This window comes from Hyla sarda, chromosome 8 (assembly GCF_029499605.1).
Source record: "Hyla sarda isolate aHylSar1 chromosome 8, aHylSar1.hap1, whole genome shotgun sequence".
NCBI lineage: Eukaryota > Metazoa > Chordata > Amphibia > Anura > Hylidae > Hyla > Hyla sarda.
In genome coordinates, this window is record NC_079196.1 from 223,811,376 (window position 1) to 223,831,401 (window position 20,026).

Sequence of the window (20,026 nt, forward strand, 5' to 3'; positions counted from 1 at the left end):
GGTGTGGAGTGGAGGAGGAGGTGTGATGGTGTGGAGGAGGTGTGATGGTGTGGGGGAGGAGGTGTGATGGTGTGGAGGAGGAGGTGTGATGGTGTGGAGGAGGAGGTGTGATGGTGTGGAGGAGGAGGAGGTGTGATGGTGTGGAGGAGGAGGTGTGATGGTGTGGAGGAGGAGGTGTGATGGTGTGGAGGAGGAGGTGTGATGGTGTGGGGGAGGAGGTGTGTTGGTGTGGGAGGAGGTGTGATGGTGTGGGGAGGAGGTGTGATGGGGGGGTGGGGTGGGGGTGGGGGAGGTGTGTGGGAGGAGGTGTGAGGGTGGTGGGTGTGATGGTGTGTGGGGTGGAGGAGGAGGTGTGATGGTGTGGGGGAGGAGGTGGGTGATGGTGTGGAGGAGGAGGTGTGATGGTGTGGGGAGGAGGTGTGATGGTGTGGAGGAGGAGGAGGTGTGATGGTGTGGAGGAGGAGGGGTGTGATGGTGTGGAGGAGGAGGTGTGATGGTGTGGAGGAGGAGGAGGTGTGATGGTGTGGGAGGAGGAGGTGTGATGGTGTGGAGGAGGAGGTGTGATGGTGTGGGGGAGGAGGTGTGATGTGTGGGGGAGGAGGTGTGATGGTGTGGGAGGAGGAGGTGTGATGGTGTGGGGGGAGGAGGTGTGATGGTGTGGGGAAGGAGGTGTGATGGTGTGGGGGAAGGAGGTGTGATGGTGTGGGGGAGGAAGAGGTGTGATGGTGTGGGGAGGAGGAGGTGTGATGGTGTGGAGGAGGAGGTGTGATGGTGTGGGGAGGAGGTGTGATGGTGTGGAGGAGGAGGAGGTGTGATGGTGTGGAGGAGGAGGTGTGATGGTGTGGAGGTGGAGGTGTGATGGTGTGGGTGGAGGAGGTGTGATGGTGTGGAGGAGGAGGTGTGATGGTGTGGGGGAGGTGGTGTGGGGGGAGGTGGTGGTGTGGGGTGTGGTGGTGATGGTGTGGGGAGGAGGGGTGAGGTGGGGGGTGGTGGTGTGAGGGTGGGGGATGGTGTGGATGGTGTGGGGGTGGAGGAGGTGTGATGGTGTGGGGGAGGAGAGGTGTGATGGTGTGGGGGAGGAGGAGGTGTGATGGTGTGGAGGAGGAGGTGTGATGGTGTGGGGGAGGGAGGTGTGATGGTGTGGAGGAGGTGGAGGTGTGATGGTGTGGAGGAGGAGGTGTGATGGTGTGGCTTTGCTGGTGACACTGTTGGGGATTTATTCAAAATTGAAGGCATACTGACCCAGCATGTCTACCACAGCATCTTGCAGCGGCTGCTATTCCATCCGGTTTGCATTTAGTTGGACCATCATTTATTTTTCAACAGAACAATGACCCCAAACACCTCCAGGCTGTGTAAGGGCTATTTGACCAAGAAGGAGAGTGATGGGTGCTGCGCCAGATGACCTGGCCTCCACAGTCACCGGACCTGAACCCAATGAAGGCAAAAGGGCCAACAAGTGCTAAGCATCATGGGAACTCCTTCAAGACTGTTGGAGACTATTTCAGGTGACTACGAAGCTCATCAAGAGAATCCAAGAGTGTGCAAAGCAGGAATCAAAGCAAAAGGAGCTAGAACCTAGAATATGACAGATTCTCACACTTATTGTTATGTCTATAATTCCACATGTGATAATTCATAGTTTTGATGCCTTCAGTGTGAATCTACAATTATCATAGTCATGAAAATAAAGAAACCTCTGAATGAGAAGATGAGTCCAAACTTTTGGTCTGTACTGTATGTGCCAGCATTAGTAAACGCAAAAAAGTGTACTGAAGTTCCACTTAAAGATGGTAAATGTGGTAAACGTCCACCTGTAATAAAAAGTCCACCTGCAAGAAATGAAAATCTCCACAGATATCGCCACCTTTGGTATAATAGATGATTCCCCTTCACATAGGGGTATATCAAACACCACTGAGGAAGAGGTCTGGATACTTTCTACAATACCCCGAAACGCGTTTGATGAGGAGTCTTTGCCCAGACTTACTACTGCTATAACTACCGCACTGTTAGACCTATGTTCACACAGTTTTCATCTGCCAGATCTCAAATTGCTTTCCGGATCAGAAGGGGTTAACTGCTATTCCCCCAACTGTTGGACATTCACCTCCACCTATTTCCACCTATCTATTGCCATCATAACATCTATGCTTGACTTTGTCACCGCTGCCACAGTTTAAAACATCCAGGGAGCGATCAGCCCACGGTCAGCTGACCTGCAATCAGCTGACTGCAACAACCGGAAGCTCGCCAGCGTGCGGCCGTGAGGAACATCTTAGACGCGGGAGGCGCGCGGCTCGCTGCGGGTTACATCACCACTGGCTGGAGCACCGGAGAGGGACCAGAAGCCCCGACGTGAAGCGGTGAGTGGTACTCAGTGCCAAAACTATCTTCACCTTACGGGCTATCTACGTCTATTGGCAATTCAGAAAGTAGAACTATAACCTACATCTAAAGGACACTATATACCCCTATGGGGAATCATCTATTATACCAAAGGTGGCGATATCTGTGGAGATTTTCATTTCTTGCAGGTGGACTTTTTATTACAGGTGGACATTTACCACATTTACCATCTTTAAGTGGAACTTCAGTACACTTTTTTTGTTTCCAGGTGGACGTTTACTATTGCTGGCATATTTAAACATTGCAACTTAACTATTTGCAAAATTATGATATACAATTAACCATTTATTCTGTATTCTATTCCACCATTCCCTTTTTGTCTACATTGTGGGTGCAATATTATGTTTTAAACCGCATGGGCCCTGCGGATTATTTTTAGATTGTTTTTGTACTATTTTATGTGTCATTATCTTTACATGTGATTAAATCATTTAATCATTTCAACATATTTGCCGAAGTCCATCATATACTTTTTTGAGGTAGGGACACTGAGGACTGTGGGGATTACTTTTTGCTTTTGATACTATTTCCTCTGATTCCAGCACCGGGGTATATTTCCTTATGATTTGCTTGATTTGGTTGACCAAGGTCTCATCATTTAGTGTTGATTATTTTCTTTCTTTTTGATAATTTTTTTGTCTTTCCTCCTTTATTTTTGCAGTAACCCTTTTATGGAACATTTATGTGAAAAGGAGGATGATGTGACCATTGCGTCCTGCAGGTGGTATCCCATAGCAACGGAGTAAGAAGATATGGGAAGAATAATGAAGTACAAGGATTAAATAATTATTCAGGGGTGCTCAGCATTTTATAAATGCCCATATAAGGTGCTTCATACATTTAATGTTATTTTCCAAAGATTTCATATTGTTCATATAAATCCTTGAAAGAAATGTGGCCATCCTGCAGGACGCAATGGACATATCCACCCCAGGTTTTTGACACCTGTCTTGAATGTCTTTGGTTTGTATTTTATGTCAGTCTACGATTAACCCCTTAAGGACGCAGCTCATTTTCACCTTAACCCCTTAAGGACTGATCGATTTCACATTTTTGCATTTTCGTTTTTTTCCTCCTTGCCTTTAAAAAATCATAACCCTTTCAATTTTGCACCTAAAAATCTGTATTATGGTTTATATTTTGCGCCACCAATTCTACTTTACAGTGACATTAGTCATTTTACCGAAAAAGCCACGGCAAAACAGGAAAAAAATTCATTGTGCGACAAACTTGAAGAAAAAATGCCATTTTGTAAATTTAGGGGGCTTCCGTTTCTACACAGTACATTTTTCGGTAAAAAATGACACCGTATCTTTATTTTGTAGGTCCATACGGTTAAAATGATACCCTACCTGTATAGGTTTGATTTTGTAAAAAAAAAAAAAAAGAAAATCATAACTACATGCAGGAAAATTAATACATTTAAAATGTCATTTTCTGAGCCCTATAACTTTTTTATTTTTCTGTGTTCAGGGTGCTGTGAGGGCTCGTTTTTTGCACAGTGATCTGAAGTTTTTAGCGGTACCATTTTTGTTCTGATCAGACTTTTTGATCACTTTTTATATAACATGCAGTTTGAAAAGTGGTATATTTTTATAATTCGGACATTTCCGCACGCGGTGATACCACATATGTTTATTTTTATTTACATTGTTTTATTTTGTTACTAGGAAATGCCGGGTGATTTAAACTTTTAATTCAGAAGGGAATACCTGAAAGGGTTAAAGGACACTTATCCCCTATCTACAAGATAGGGGATAAGTGTTTGATCGCGGGGGTCCGACCGCTGGGACCCCCCTCGATCTCCCTAACGGGGCGCCACCATTAGCGCTCATGGTGACGTAGCGTCGACCTAGAGGTCGACGGCGACGCCCCGTCTCCTCCCCGTCCCCATACAGAGATTGTTGCCTTGGCAACAAGCTGTGTAATTGGCGGTTGATTGCTCCAGCCTGTAACTCAGGCATGGAGCAATCAGAGCCAGGACGCTGAAGGAAGAAGTTAGGGGCCCTCATTCTCTCCGGGTATCTGATCGGGGCATCGCAATTTTATCGCGATGACCCCGATCAGCCCGACTGAGCAGCCGGGAAGCATTTACTTTCACTTTTGATGCGGCGCTCAGCTTTGAGCGCCGCATTGGAAGGGTTAATAGCGCGTAGCCGAACGATCGCGGCCGCGCGATATTAGCCGCGGGTCCCGGCTGTGAATAGGCGCCGGGACCATCATGCTATGACGCGGGGTCCTGCCGGGACCCCGCGTTATAGACAGGGACCGGACTTAGGACGTACTTATACATACATAAGGGGTTAAGGCCTTTTTTGCAAATCTGACCACTGTCACTTTAAGCATTAATAACTTTGGGATGCTTTTACTTTTCATTCTGATTCCGAGAATTTTTTTTGTGACATATTCTACTTTATGTTAGTGGTAAAATTTTGTTGATACTTGCATAATTTCTTGGTGAAAAATTAACTTTGAAACTCTCTGCTTATAAGGAAAATGGACATCCCAAATAAATTTTATATTGATTCACATATATAATATGTCTCCTTTATGTCTGCATCATAAAATTGACGTGTTTTTACTTTTGGAAGACACCAGAGGGCTTCAAAGTTCAGCAGCAATTTTCGAATTTTTCACAAAATTTTCAAAATCAGAATTTTTCAGGGACCAGTTCAGTTTTGAAGTGGATTTGAGGGGCCTACATATTAGAAATACCCCACAAATGACTGCATTATAAAAACTGCACCCCTCAAAGTATTCAAAATGACATTCAGTAAGTGTGTTAACCCTTTAGGTGTTTCACAGGAATAGCAGCAAAGTGAAGGAGAAAATTCAAAATCTTCATTTTTTACACTTGCATGTTCTTGTAGACCGAGTTATTGAGTTTTTACAAGGGGTAAAAGGAGAAAAATGTTCCTAAAATTTATAACCCAATTTCTCTCGAGTAAGAAAATACCTCATATGTGGATGTCAAGTGTTTGGCGGGCGCAGTAGAGGGCTCAGAAGGGAAGGAGCGACAATGGGATTTTGGAGAGTGAGTTTTTCTGAAATGGTTTTTGGGGGGCATGTCCCATTTAGGAAGCCCCTATGGTGCCAGAACAGCAAGAAAACCCCCACATGGCATACTATTTTGTAAACTACACCCCTCAGGGAACGTAACAAGGGGTACAGTGAGCCTTAACACCCCACAGGTGTTTGACGACTTTTCGTTAAAGTTGGATGTGTAAATCCTTTTTTTTTTTTCACAAAAATGCTGGTTTTCCCCAAAATTTTACATTTCTACAAGGGGTAATAGGAGAAAATGCCCCCCAAAATTTGTAACCCCATTTCTTCTGAGTATGGAAATACCCCATGTGTGGACGTCAAGTGCTCTGCTGGTGAACTACAATGCTCAGTAGAGAAGGAGCACCATTGAGAATATGGAGAGAGAATTTGGTTGGAATAGAAGTCGGGGGCCATGTGCATTTACAAAGCCCCTTGTGGTGCCAGAACAGTGGACCCCCCCCACATGTGACCCCATTTTGGAAACAACACCCCTCACGGAATTTAATAAGGGGTGCAGTGAGTATTTACACCCCACTGGCATTTGACAGATATTTGGAACAGTGGGCTGTGCAAATGAAAAATGTAATTTTTCATTTTCACAGACCACTGTTCCAAAAATCTGTCAGACACCTGTGGGGGGTAAATGCTCACTGCACCCCTTACTACATTCCATGAGAGGTGTAGTTTCCAAAATGGGGTCACATGTGGGTATTTACTTTTTTGCGTTTATGTCAGAACCGCTGTAAAATCAGCTTCCCCTGTGCAAATCACCAATTTAGGCCTCAAATGTACATAGTGCGCTCTCACTCCTGAACCTTGTTGTGCGCCCGCAGAGCATTTTACGCCCACGTATAGGGTATTTCCGTACTCAGGAGAAATTGCGTTATAAATTTTGTGGGTCTTTTTTTCCTTTTACGTCTTGTGAAAATCAAAAGTATGGGGCAACACCAGCATGTTAGTGTAACAAAAAAATTTTTTTTTACACTACCTGGCTGATAGGAACGCCGAAAACGTGTACCAAACAGTGCACACAAAAACATGAAATCATTATTAATCCATATACTTTATTAAATTCACAAAGTTAAAAATATACATAGAAAAGTGCAGAATGCATAAAAAAGGCACTGAATCACTATAGAAAGGCAGGTATAAGTCTTAAAGCAGAGTAATCACATAAATAAATGGCAATAAGGGTACAAGGGAACCTCAGTATAAGACTATGACGAACATAAGTCAATTGGAAGAAAACAGAGCCCAATGCCTAATCAAGAATGCCAGACCATACCTACCAACCCCAACGATCGTTTCGCTTCTAAAGTGCTTCCTCAGGGGGCTGATGTAGACCCCAACTTTTCCTTTTCATAAGGGGTAAAAGGAGATAAAGCCCCCCAAAATTTGTAGTGCAATTTCTCCCGAGTACGGAGATACCCCATATGTGGCCCTAAACTGTTTCCTTGAAATACGACAGGGCTCCGAAATGAGAGAATGCCATGCGCATTTGAGGACTAAAATAGGGATTGCATAGGGGTGGACATAGGGGAATTCTACGCCAGTGATTCCCAAACAGGGTGCCTCCAGCTGTTGCTAAACTCCCAGCATGCCTGGACAGTCAGTGGCTGTCCGGAAATGCTGGGAGTAGTTGTTTTGCAACAGCTGGAGGCTCCGTTCTGGAAACACTGCCGTACAATGTTTTTTATTTTTATTGGGGGGGGGGGGGAGACAGTGTAAGGGGTGTATATGTAGTGTTTTACTCTTTATTATGTGTTAGTGTAGTGCAGTGTCATTCACACTGGCGCAGCTTTACAGTAAGTTTAACGCAGTTTTGCCGCAGCCCAAACTTGAAGCAGGAAACTTACTGTAAACCTACCTGTGTGAATGTACCCTGTACATTCACATGGGGGGGGGGGGCAAACCTCAAGCTGTTGAAAAACTACAACTCCCAGCATGTACTGACAGAACGTGCATGCTGGGAGTTGTACTTTTGCAACAGCTGGAGGCACACTGGTTGGAAAACCTTCAGTTAGGTTCTGTTACCTAACTCAGTATTTTCCAACCAAGGTGCCTCCAGCTGTTGCAAAACTACAACTCCCAGCATGTACTGATCACCGAAGTGCATGCCGGGAGATGTTGTTATGCAACAGTTCGAAGTGCGCAACTACAACTCCCAGCATGGCGAGACAGCTGTTTGCTGTTTGGGCATGCTGGGATTTGCACTTTTGCAACATCTGCAGGGCCACAGTTCAGAGACCACTGCAGCGTGATCTCATAACTGTGCCCCTCCAGATGTTGCAAAACTACAAATCACAGCATGCCCAGACATCAAACTGCTGTGTGGGCATGCTGGGAGTTGTAGTTTTGCAATATCTGGAGGACTACAGTTTATAGATCACTGCAAAGTCAACATCTGGGGGGGGGGCTACAGTTTAGAGAGCACTGTATGTGGTCTCCAAAGTTTAGCCCCCCCCCCCCTCCAGATGTTGCTAGGCAACTACTCACCGGCTTCCGTAGTCTTCATCAGGGAGCCACGAGGGAGCCGCACGTCATCGTCGCCCGCCGATCAGGTAAGGGACCTTCACCGTCGCCGCCACCAGTCACGCTACAGTTCTGCCCGGAGTGCCGTCGGTGGGCAGGACGGGGGAACTGAACTTTAACCCCCCCCCCCCCCGCCCCCGATCTGCTATTGGTTGTCGCGTCTTGACGACTAATAGCAGGGATAGGAGGGGTGGCACCCCTGCCACCTAACTCCTATCCCTTCAGGGGGACCGGGGGTGTCTTGGACACCCCCGATCCCCCTGATTTTCCGGGTCACCGGACACCGGTATGACCCGAATCCGCTGAAAATCGTCGGTCTGGATTGTCTCAGGACCCCCCTGGGCATATGCACGGGATGCCTGCTGATAGATATCAGCAGTCATCCTGGTCCGGTCCCCAACTGGCTAGCGGCAGGGACCGGAATTCCCACGGGCGTATCTGTACGCCCCACGTCCTTAAGGACTCGGGATGCAGGGCGTATGCATACGCCCTACGTCCTTAATAGGTTAAGCACCTAGGTGCGAAACACGTCAAACATTTTCTCTGTATGTGATTTTACCTGCATACCCTGGGTGTTGGACGAATTTCGTTCTTTCAAATCTCAACATATGGTTAATTGGTTAGGTAGGGCTTCGGAGGAGCCCGAAATGCAGCCACGTTTACATGCTGAGCTCTGGTTCACTTGATGCACTACACTACATCATCAAGTGGGTGAGGAACTGCATAAGAATGATTTTCCGCACAATTCAAGGCACATTACATGAAGCTTGTAGTGGCGACAGATGATATTGTCCAATCGACACCAGATTTTGTACGTGAATTGCCCTTATGGGTATTAGAATTCGAAAAGTGGAAAAATGATCCACCCTAGTATACACTTCTCTTGCCTGAGCTAAACTCTGGGTCTATCAGGTAGGACCGAAGCTAGGAGAGGTGTGCACAATTCTCTTGGCTACTGCCAGACTAAACTACTGTAGTTTTGGGTCTAGCAATCTGGGGAGAAAGGATTAGACTAGGGAACCTCTCCTTCAACCTTTTCAGAAGCTTCTATATAGAAATTAGCTGGGAAGTGTGTTGTATGACCAATGATCCACTCATCTACTACAAATGAAATGCAAATGTTTAACCCTTACATTCTCAGAATATCTGAATATATGCTGTAATGGCAGTGCAAAATTTAAAAAGACATTGCATGTTATGCAAGTTAACTCCAAACACAAATTTAGGCACTTAGCAAGAGATTCCTCAGCCTCACAAAAACGTTATATATTTTTAGCTGGGAAACAGGTATCAGGACATTGCATATTGTCTGTAGCTAATATGCCTCTGTAAACCATCCTTATATGCAGTCACATGACTGTGCTTTTAGTGTTTATCTCCTGTACTCTGAACATCTCTGTGAAGGAAAATATGTTAACCTGGGTTAATTTCCCTATCAATCTCCCACTCCCCCTCCATGAAGTCAATAACACATCTTATAAAGGGGGGGGGGGGGGGTACACTTTCCTCAAGTCTGGGATTGATTGTCACCAATAAATGGGTGTATATAAAATATAAAATCTGTGTAAAAAATGATGTAGATCCAGTGAATTCATTTAAAACTATTTATTATTACAATGATAGTGCTTGTGGTGTCCTTTGTAGGGCCATTACATCGTACTCACCACAATAAGCAAGGTAGTGAATGTATAAAATATTTATACAATTAAATAAAATAAAATAGACCCATAATATACAGGGTAAAAAAGTGCTGATATCCCAGTGTGGCAAATAGTCTGTAGCGCTTATAGATTTATGCACGGAGATCGTGCCTTGTATGGTTGATTACAAATAGTCTGAGTAGCGATGTCTCTACATAGCTCGTATCTGGCCAGGATACTGCATGCGGCAGCGTGTTGGTAAGGTTTCCTTGTGTGTATCCCACTCTACCCTGGCGGCTCATGGATAGAGATTGGTGAGTGGGATATAGATAGTCTCTTAATTGTAATCCTGTGGGTGCATGAGGCTGCGTTCTGCAGCGCTGGAGGCCCCTCAAATGTGGACCACTCTTCCCTGGCGGCACAGGGAAAGTTTTGAGTGGATTTGGGGATTTGGAACACTGTGCCTCTTACCAGCAATGTCCTGGAGCCTGGTTGCTGGAAAAAGGTTTTTGCCTGGGAGACGTCCGCTGGCAGGCGGGATGCGTACAACCCCGGAAGCGTGCTCCAGTAAATTTCATGCCATCCGGTGAATGATGGTAAAGATCGTCAGGTTTGCCAATACTGGGGTACAGGTGATAGAGGCTAGACGCGTTTCGAGGTACTCATCTACCTCTTTTTCAATGGCAAATTTGATTCAGATTTGCTATTGAAAAAGAGGTAGATGAGTACCTCAAAACGCCTGTACCCTGTACCCCCAGTATTGGCAAACCCGAGGATCTTTACCATCATTCACGGGATCGCAATAAATTTACCGGAGCACACTTCCGAGGTTGTACGCATCCCGCCTGCCAGCGGACGTCTCCCCGGCAAAAACCTTTTTCCGGCAACCAGGCTCCAGGACATTGCTGGTAAGAGGCACAGTGCGCCAAATCCACTCAAAACTTTCCCTGTGCCGCCAGGGTAGAGTGGCCCACATTTGAGGGGCCTCCAGCGCTGCAGAACGCAGCCTCAAGCAGAGCAAATTGATTTTAACCCCTTACCAACACCCTGCCGCATGCAGTATCCTGACCAGATACGAGCTATATAGAGACATCGCTACTCAGACTATTTGTTATCAACCATACAAGGCACGATCTCCGTGCATAAATCTATAAGCGCTACAGACTATTTGCCACACTGGGATATCAGCACTTTTTTACCCTGTGTATTATGTGTCTATTTTATTGTAGGAATATTTTATACATTCACTACCTTGCTTATCGTGGTGAGTCCGATGTAATGGCCCTACAAAGGACACCACAAGCACTATCATTGTAATAATAAATGGTTTTAAATGTGGCGTGCTGGATGCAAATATTCAGCATATGTTATGGGAATGTGAGCCTATACAGAGATACTGGGATCTAATTTTAAAGTATATAGGAACTATAATTGCGAAAACTATACACCAAGATTTGAAAATATGTATCCTTGGATATTTGGGGAATATGGGTCTGGATACTTATATTGAAAAATCAGTTGGAAGGATGCTATTCAATGCAAGGATTCTGATCGCCAGGAAATGGAAGCTAACATCCGTACCAACCTTAAAGGATTTTATTGATAAAACAGACCAGGTAGTTGAATGGGAAAGAGCTATATATAGTAAAAGAAGTAATCTTTGGAAATGTAATCAAATTTGGTCATGTTGGATGAATAGGCGTCCTGAATAGAGAGAGAGGGAGGGAGAGGGGTGGTAGGCATAGGAGAGGTGTGTCAGCCAGTCCCGGTTAAATATTTTGATAAATTAAGATTAAATAAAAGTAAATATCCCCTTTTATTTGTCTAGCCGGGCTACGTATACTTCAATAAAAAAAAAAAAATTCTAAAATACATTTAAAATAAATTTTCTTTCTTGTGATTAAAATTTTCTGATAAGATACGAATAAAATAAAAACTTTGTAATTTATTTTTTTTTTTATAATAAATTTGAGTAAGAGCCTGAATGATTGAAGGTCTTAGGGACTGGCTGCCTAAATGCTGTTTGAGAGATGATTGGAGGGAGGGGAGTGCTGAGGGCTGCACTCGGCTGTTTTTTTTTTGTTTTTTTTTTGCTTGTCCCTCCCCCGAGGCATTTAGGGACTATTTAGGGGATTATATTGAGATTTGTGTGGGTAGACAATAAGGACATTGTTGCATCCATTTTGTTTTATTATCAGAGGGTGTTGTTTGTCAGAAAATTCTAAATACTGTATACTGTATGTATAAAATGAAGAATTGTGGCTCAATAAAGAAAAATTTAAATGAAATGGTTTTAACCCCTTAAGGACTCAGACCATTTTGGCCTTAAGGACTCAGACAATTTAATTTTTACGTTTTCATTTTTTCCTCCTCGCCTTCTAAAAATCATAACTCTTTTATATTTTCATCCACAGACTAGTATGAGGGCTTGTTTTTTGCGCGACCAGTTGTCCTTTGTAATGACATCACTCATTATATCATAAAATGTATGGCGCAACCAAAAAACACTATTTTTGTGGGGAAATTAAAACGAAAAACGCAATTTTGCTAATTTTGGAAGGTTTTGTTTTCACGCCGTACAATTTCTGGTAAAAATGACATGTGTTCTTTATTCTGAGGGTCAATACAATTAAAATGATACCCATTATTATATACTTTTATATTATTGTTGCGCTTAAAAAAAATCACAAACTTTTTAACCAAATTAGTACGTTTATAATCCGTTTATTTTGATGACCTATAACTTTTTTATTTTTCAGTATAAGCGGCGGTATGGGGGCTCATTTTATGCGCCATGATCTGTACTTTTTTTTGATACCACATTTGTATATAAAAAACTTTTAATACATTTTTTATAATTTTTTTTTTAATAAAATGTATTAAAAAAGTAGGAATTTTGGACTTTTTAAATTTTTTTTCGTTCACGCTGTTCACCGTACGGGATCATTAACATTTTATTTTAATAGTTCGGACATTTACGCACGCGGCGATACCAAATATGTCTATAAAAAATGTTTTTTACGCTTTTTGGGGGTAAAATAGGAAAAAACGGACGTTTTACTTTTTTATTGGGGGAGGGGATTTTTCACTTTTTTTTTACTTTTATTTTTACATTTTTTTACATTTTTTTTTACACTTGAATAGTCCCCTATGGGGACAGTATTAGCAATACCATGATTGCTAATACTGATCTGTTCTATGTATAGGACATAGAACAGATCAGTATTATCGGTCATCTCCTGCTCTGGTCTGCTCGATCACAGACCAGAGCAGGAGACGCCGGGAGCCGCACGGAGGAAGGAGAGGGGACCTCCGTGCGGCGTTATGAATGATCGGATCCCCGCAGCAGCGCTGCGGGCGATCCGATCGTTCATTTTAATTGCGAACTCCCGCAGATGCCGGGATCTGTATTGATCCCGGCACCTGAGGGGTTAATGGCGGACGCCCGCGAGATCAGCCGGGATCAGCCGCGCATGACACGGGCATCGCTCCGATGCCCGCGGTTATGCTTAGGACGTAAATGTACGTCCTGGTGCGTTAAGTACCACCTCACCAGGACGTACATTTACGTCCTGCGTCCTTAAGGGGTTAAATTAATTCACTGGATCTGCATCATTGTTTACATATATTTTATATACACCCATTTATTGGTGACAATCAAGCCCAGACTTGAGGAAAGGATACCCCCACTTTATACATTGTTTGCAGGTTGTATGGGATACACAACCTTTTTCACATTACCGTATTTTTCACCGTAGAAGACGCACTTTTTCTTCCCCAAAACTGGGGGGGAAAAGTCGGTGCGTCTTATACGGCGAATACACCCCTATCGCGGCGGTCCCTGCGGCCATCAACGGCCGGGACCCGCGGCTAATACAGGACATCACCGATCGCGGTGATGCCCTGTATTAACCCTTCAGACGCGGCGATCAAAGCTGACCGTCTGAAGGGAAAGTGACACTAACCCGGCTGTTCAGTCGGGCTGTTCGGGACCGCCGCGATTTCACAGACTGAATAGCCGGGTTAGTGCTTACAGGACACCGGGAGGGACCTTACCTGCCTTCTCGGTGTCTTCTCCGTTCAGGGATCCCCTGTATGGCCGGCGCTCTCCTTCCTCGTGATCACGTCGTCGCGTACGTGCGTCGGCGTGCGTAACGACATGATGGCGGCGACGGAGAGCGAGGATACCCGGCCGGCAGCAGAGACGTTCCGGAGTGACGGGGACACGGCGACAACGATGGAGCGACATCCAGGGCAGCGGTGACGGGTCCGGAGCGGCGGGGACACGTGAGTATTACCTCCTCCTGCAGTGGTCTTCAATCTGCGGACCTCCAGATGTTGCAAAACTACAACTCCCAGCATGCCCGGACAGCCAACGGCTGTCCGGGCATGCTGGGAGTTGTAGTTTTGCAACATCTGGAGGTCCGCAGGTTGAAGACTACTATTGGGTTCAAAATCTTTATTTTTTTAGATTTTGCCCCTAAAAATTGGGTGCGTCTTATACGCCGGTGCGTCCTATAGGACGAAAAATACGGTAGTACTCGTCTAGCAGTAATACTATTGTCCCTATTGTCGTGTTGCAGCTACCTATACACGTTTTAAGCAATAACACATCTTATCTTCTTCCTTGGCCGATATCTCCAATGCTCCCTGGCTCTCAGCTCTCCTTCCTGGTCTATGAAGGGGAAGACAATAAAACTATCGATTCACTGTTAGGCAACTTGCTCATGGGCTGGGTATGCTGTGTTTGTGCAGGTAGTTGCGCAAAACTTATCTTATTGTCTTGCAATGTTTCATGAGTTTGTGCATTTTTTTTGTGGATTTTATGCCAATGAATGGAGTGAAGTTATGCGATTCATTTATACTGATTCAAGAAATGAACTTGAATGTAGTGCTGTAAAGGAATGACGTGAAAAAAGAGAGAGGACAGCGCCTTAGTGGAGGATAGCCTGTAAAACTTCTAGGTTGGTTAAACTCTCAACTCTTAATCCTTTTAGGCTTTGTGCATATTACCCCAATCCTGGGGTTACCGAGCGTGAAAGAGCTGCAAGCCGCCGGTGCCTGGACTGGTATTCTCAACGAGAACCCGCAGAGTAAGAATGTGGGGGGAAAAAAAAACTGGAAATGGCGCTGCTCAAGAATAATATAACCAAAACTGTGGGCTTAATCATAACCTATAGAGAGGTTTAGTGTCAAAACAAATATAATACAATAAATACCTAATAGACACCGAGATACATGTCAAAGCAAAAAGTGACAAGTTTTATTAGACAAAACACACAACGCAATAAAACATTTAACCCCTTCAGGACCACGGGCTTTCTAATTTCTGCACTTTCGTTTTTTCCTCCTCACCTTCTTAAAATCATAACACTTTCAGTTTTCCACCTACAGACCCATATGAGGGCGTGTTTTTTGCGTCACCAATTCTACTTTGTAATACCATCAAACATTTCACCACAAAATCTACAGCGAAACCAGAAAAATATATATTTGTGGGGCAAAATTGAAAACCTATTTTTGTAATTTTTTAGGGATTCTGATTCTACGCAGTGCACATTTCGGTAAAAATGACACAGTATCTTTAGGACCACTGTTTTAGGTGCGGGGAAAAAGTGCATAAGGCACAAAAATGATCCAACCGGACCGAACGTTTCACTTCAGTCGGCTCATTGAAATGAATTACATACGGGAGCGCATACGAAGGCATACGGAAGTACAAGTTTTTAGCTCCCCCTGCCGTATGTGCTCCCGTATGGGGGAAAACGTAATAGGAACCCAGCCTTATAGTGCGGATGAAAGGAGACCGAAGTGGGGTCTCAGACTAAGATGCCTACCTTCAGCACGGTCCTTCTGAAGATCAGCTTCTATTTTCGCTGAATTGTGCGCTGGAGGCAGGCCCGCCGGCTGAATTTGAATGTTCATGGCCGCTGGTCACGTGAGCACTCAGTAGGCACAAGCACTCACAATCTTCGGCTGCTGGGAGTTGTAGTTTCGCGACAGCTGGAGGCACCCTGGTTTGGAAACACTGTCTAAGGATACGTTCACACGTACGGATTTACAGCGTATTTTACGCTGCAGATCCACCGCAGAAGGACCTCTGTATTGTGCCCTTAAATGTGCCTGCTCGGAGCGGCAATACGCCACTCTGAGCAGACACACTGCGATGTGCGAGTTGCCGTGCATGCGTGGTGTACTCGCACATATCATGGCCTCTCCCCCTGCTTAATGAGCTAGGCCGAGAGCTGCTGCGATGTGCGAGTATACTGCGACTCACATATCGCAGTGTGTCTGCTCGTAGCGGCGTATTGCTGCTCTGAGCAGGCACATATAAAGGCAGCATATAGGAGGTCCTTCAGCGGCTGATCCGCAGCGAAATCCACTGTGAAAATCCGCACGTCTGAACGTACCCTTAGAGTGAGAATTTTTTATGCTGTCGCACGGTTCCACCTCACGTGTGCCCTGATTTGTCAAGAGGTGGGCTCCTCTTGATAAATCCAGTGATGGGGTTTACTTTACACCAGCGCATAAAATTCCAGTCTTCATGAACACTGCGAGGGGGGGGCTGGGTATTTACTAGGGATCGACCGATTATCGGTATGGCCGATATTCTCGTCCAATAATCACGATTTTGGGCATTATCTGTTTCGGCAATTACCTTGCCGATAAGCCGATAATGCCCCCCACCGCACCGCGACCAGCCCCCTCGACCCGCCGCCACGCACCGCGACCGCCCCCCGTAGTGCTGGGCGGTATACCGGTATGGATTTTTGCCCATACCGCTATACCTGTCGGGCCCCTCCCCCACCCTCCGAGGCAATAAAAAAAAATTAAACTTACCCGTAATGGGGGTGGTCCGGGCCATCCATCCTTCCTTCCTTCCTGTAGTGTCCGACGGCATTCCGGGTGGAGGATTCCGGGTGGAGGGTGAACCGGTCTGGGCTGTCCTTCTCCGGGGGTCATCTTCTCCACTCCGGGCAGGCTCCGGCTTAGTACGCTGCGTAGACGCCGCTACGCCGCGACGTCAGGTGCGTCGCTGCACACGGGTGTCACTGCGCAGCAGCGTCTATGCAGCGTATTAGGCCGGAGCCTGCCCGGAGTGGAGAAGATGACCCCCAGAGAAGGAGGACAGCCCGGACCGGTTCACCCTCCACCAGGAATGCAGCCGGACACTACAGGAAGGGAGGATGGATGGCCCGGACCACCCTGACAGGAAGGGGGAGAGAAGCGGGTGGTGGCGGCGGTGGCCTATGGCACCGCAAAAGCCACTGCAGTGCATTGATTTAAAGCGCTGTCGAGGGGGGATAAATAGCCGATAACTTATACCGGAATATCGGTATAAGTTATCGGCTATCGGCTCTAACCTCCACCGATTATCGGTATCGGCCCTAAAAAAACGATATCGGTCGATCCCTAGTATTTACTGAGGTTTTTGTTTAGTTGTTTTTTTATTAAAATGAAGCATGTCAAAAATGTATCTTATATACCGTAGTTTGGAGCTATAGATCTTCTAAACTGTGACAAAAAATATAAAAACGCTTCTAAAACATATGTAAACTCTTCAATATGTTTTTTTCTGACCTTTTTCTCCAGACTTCGCTAAAGGATTTGTAAAACTGCAATGCCTGTGGAAGATGGCACTAATTAAAAAGCGCCAAAAAATACCCTATGTGACGGAAGCCATACTATGAACACTGGCTGTATTGGCCGCATCTGCCTGAACTCTAGGATGGACTGAGATGGTGGATTGTCGGTATGCAATCACGTGGGATAAAAAAAAAGAAAAAGAAACATAATAGTATGATATTAATTTATTAGGTGTTTATAGGGTACAATGTACAGTTAACAATTAATGACAATAAAAAAGCATAATACAAAAAGAAGAAAATTTAAAGGCAGTGAATATTTAATAAGAATGTTCAGTTACAAACACAATGGGGGAGATTTATCAAATCCTGTGCAGAGGAAGAGCGGTGCAGTTGCCCATAGCAACCAATCAGATTGAGGCCTGTGAAAAATGAAAGGTTATTTGATTGGTTGCTATGGGCAACTGCACCATTTTTCTTCCACATAGGATTTGATAAATCTCCCTCAATATCACAGATCACAATGAGAGTTATACTTTATAATGTTTCCTCTAGGTGAGTACACATTTTTATTGTTTTTACCCTAGCTGGACACAAAACCTTTAAAATCTGCCTAAGGGTAGAGTCACACGTAGCGTATACGCAGCATATTTGATGCTGCCTACTTGATGCTGCGTATTTCTGTGCTAGCAAAGTCTATGGGAGTAATAATAAACATTCATAGACTTTGCTAGCACTGAAATATGCAGCGTGAAATGCACTGTGTATCCGCTATGTGTGACCCTACCCTTAATATGGATGTTTAGATTGTACTCCTGTAAGCAGACGGGGGTTCTGATCCTTACTTATTTCATATTTATCTAAAAATCCCAAACTGTTCATAATGTGTCACGTAGCAATATTAAATCAGCATGACTACTGTATGTATATGTGTATATATATATATATATATATATATATATATACACACACAGTGATCCCTCAACTTACAATGGCCTCAACATACAATAGTTTCAACATACAATGGTCTTTTCTGGACCATTGTAACTTGAAACCAGACTCAACATACAATGCTACAGACAGTCCAGATCTGTGAAACATATCAATGGCTCAAAGAAACGACCAATCAAAATGGACATTTACACCAGTACCGGGGGCGGACACAGACAGCAGAGGGCCCCTGTGCAAAAAATGTGCCGACTGCGACCATGATATTTGTGACGGCTGCGACCATGATATTTATACCACTTGTGTATTACAGCCAGAATACTTTTCATTTTTAACTTTCAGACCTATATGAGGCTTGTTGCTTTTTGTGCCACAAATTTTACTTTGTAATGGCATCAATCATGCTACCATGAAATACACAGTAAAAAAAAAAAAAAAAACCCATTTTGCTACTTTTGGGGGCTTCCGTTTATACAAAAAGTAGTATACTTAAAATCATCCTCTTCTGACCCCTATAACTTTAGCATTTGTCCATATACTGGGAAGTGTGAGGGCTCATCTTTTGCGCTTTGTTCTGTAGTTTTTACTGGTACCATTTTTGTTTTGATGCGACTTTTCAGGCCTTTGGCTGTCCAGGCATGCTGCGAGTTGTAGTTTTGCAACAGCTGGAGGCCCCCTGGATGGGAAACACTGACATAGACAGTGATTTACAGCTTCCAGTAGCTCTTTCTTACTTTTATATGTAAGGATTTGCTCTATCTATATTAGTTGTGGTCAGATTATTCACCGTGAGCGTGTATTACATTACAATATAAAACACCTTAACATAATGATACATGACTAAAGCCTGATGTGTGCCCTGCCGGCCGTATGGGGTTAACCTAAGGTAAGAAGAGGGCAAAAGACCAGATCGTTTAGTATTGTTTTAATGATGCAAGTATAAATCAAATATCAGCAAGTTTACAGAAAGCTTGAGCCATTTCGACCTGAGGATCAGGTATATATCGCTGCAAACATGGCGACTTCCAGCGGCCCAGTCTTTTAATTATATGGGCGGGAACCCCATGTCTAGAGGCCGAGGAGGCTGCCCCCATCCTAAAAGAGTGACCGGTAATGGAAGATGCGTTAAATCCCGCACTACGAGCCAAGATCCTGATATAGCTCACAAAATCTTTGGAGGAGAGCGGCTGCATAGGAAAAGGTAGTAGGGGGGAATCGGGAGTTTTATTGCTTAATAGTCCAAGAAGTTGCTGAAGAACTCTCACCGGGCACCAAGGATTTTGGGTAGGGAAATATTTCACCTGAACCTGTTTGTCCTGCTGAGTTTTGGTGCAATCCAACAAAAGTGTGTAACCATTCTCTGAAGGTATAAGGTGTTTGACCAACAGGGCCGTGGAATTGTAACTGGTTTTGGTAAATTCCCCGGGTCTCAAGAACCCAAAATAACTTAAATACAGGGCTGCTTTTAACACAATGCTGGCGGAAAACCCAAAAGGGTGGTTGTCTAATGTGCGACTAAATTGCTGAAACATAGCTGCAGATAACGGAGCTCTGGACGGTGATTTAGGCTTCTCTGATTTTTGTATACCCTTCAAAGCCGCCTTGACCGGATGTGCACTTGAAATGGAAGGGAGATCAGGATACCTGAGGGACCGATGATGTTGGATGCCGGAGAGATATAACCTTATGGAACTGTGTGATAACTTTAGCGAAAAGTGGCAAAAGGAAACAAATGCTAAAATGTAGGATATGTCCATAGGTTGAGGTGAGGGGTGAGTATGAAGAAATTGCAAAAAAGTGTCCCAAGCCAGTTTGTACGACCTAGCAGTATTTTTGCGAGGGACAGGTTGATCAACTTCATGGCTC

At 44.7% G+C, this 20,026-nt stretch overlaps 1 protein-coding gene across 2 annotated transcripts in view; it reads left to right on the forward strand.

Moving 5' to 3' along the window:
- Window positions 1–20,026, forward strand: part of LOC130283845 (uncharacterized) — a 60,052-nt gene that overhangs the window by 16,816 nt on the left and 23,210 nt on the right. The window contains exon 5 of one of the 2 annotated variants that reach the window (XM_056533441.1): window positions 17,220–17,379. The gene's annotated coding sequence lies outside the window, so the exon portion shown is untranslated. Of the gene's footprint in view, window positions 1–17,219; window positions 17,675–20,026 lie in introns of those variants that run through there. The other variant, XM_056533440.1, reaches the window with a different exon arrangement.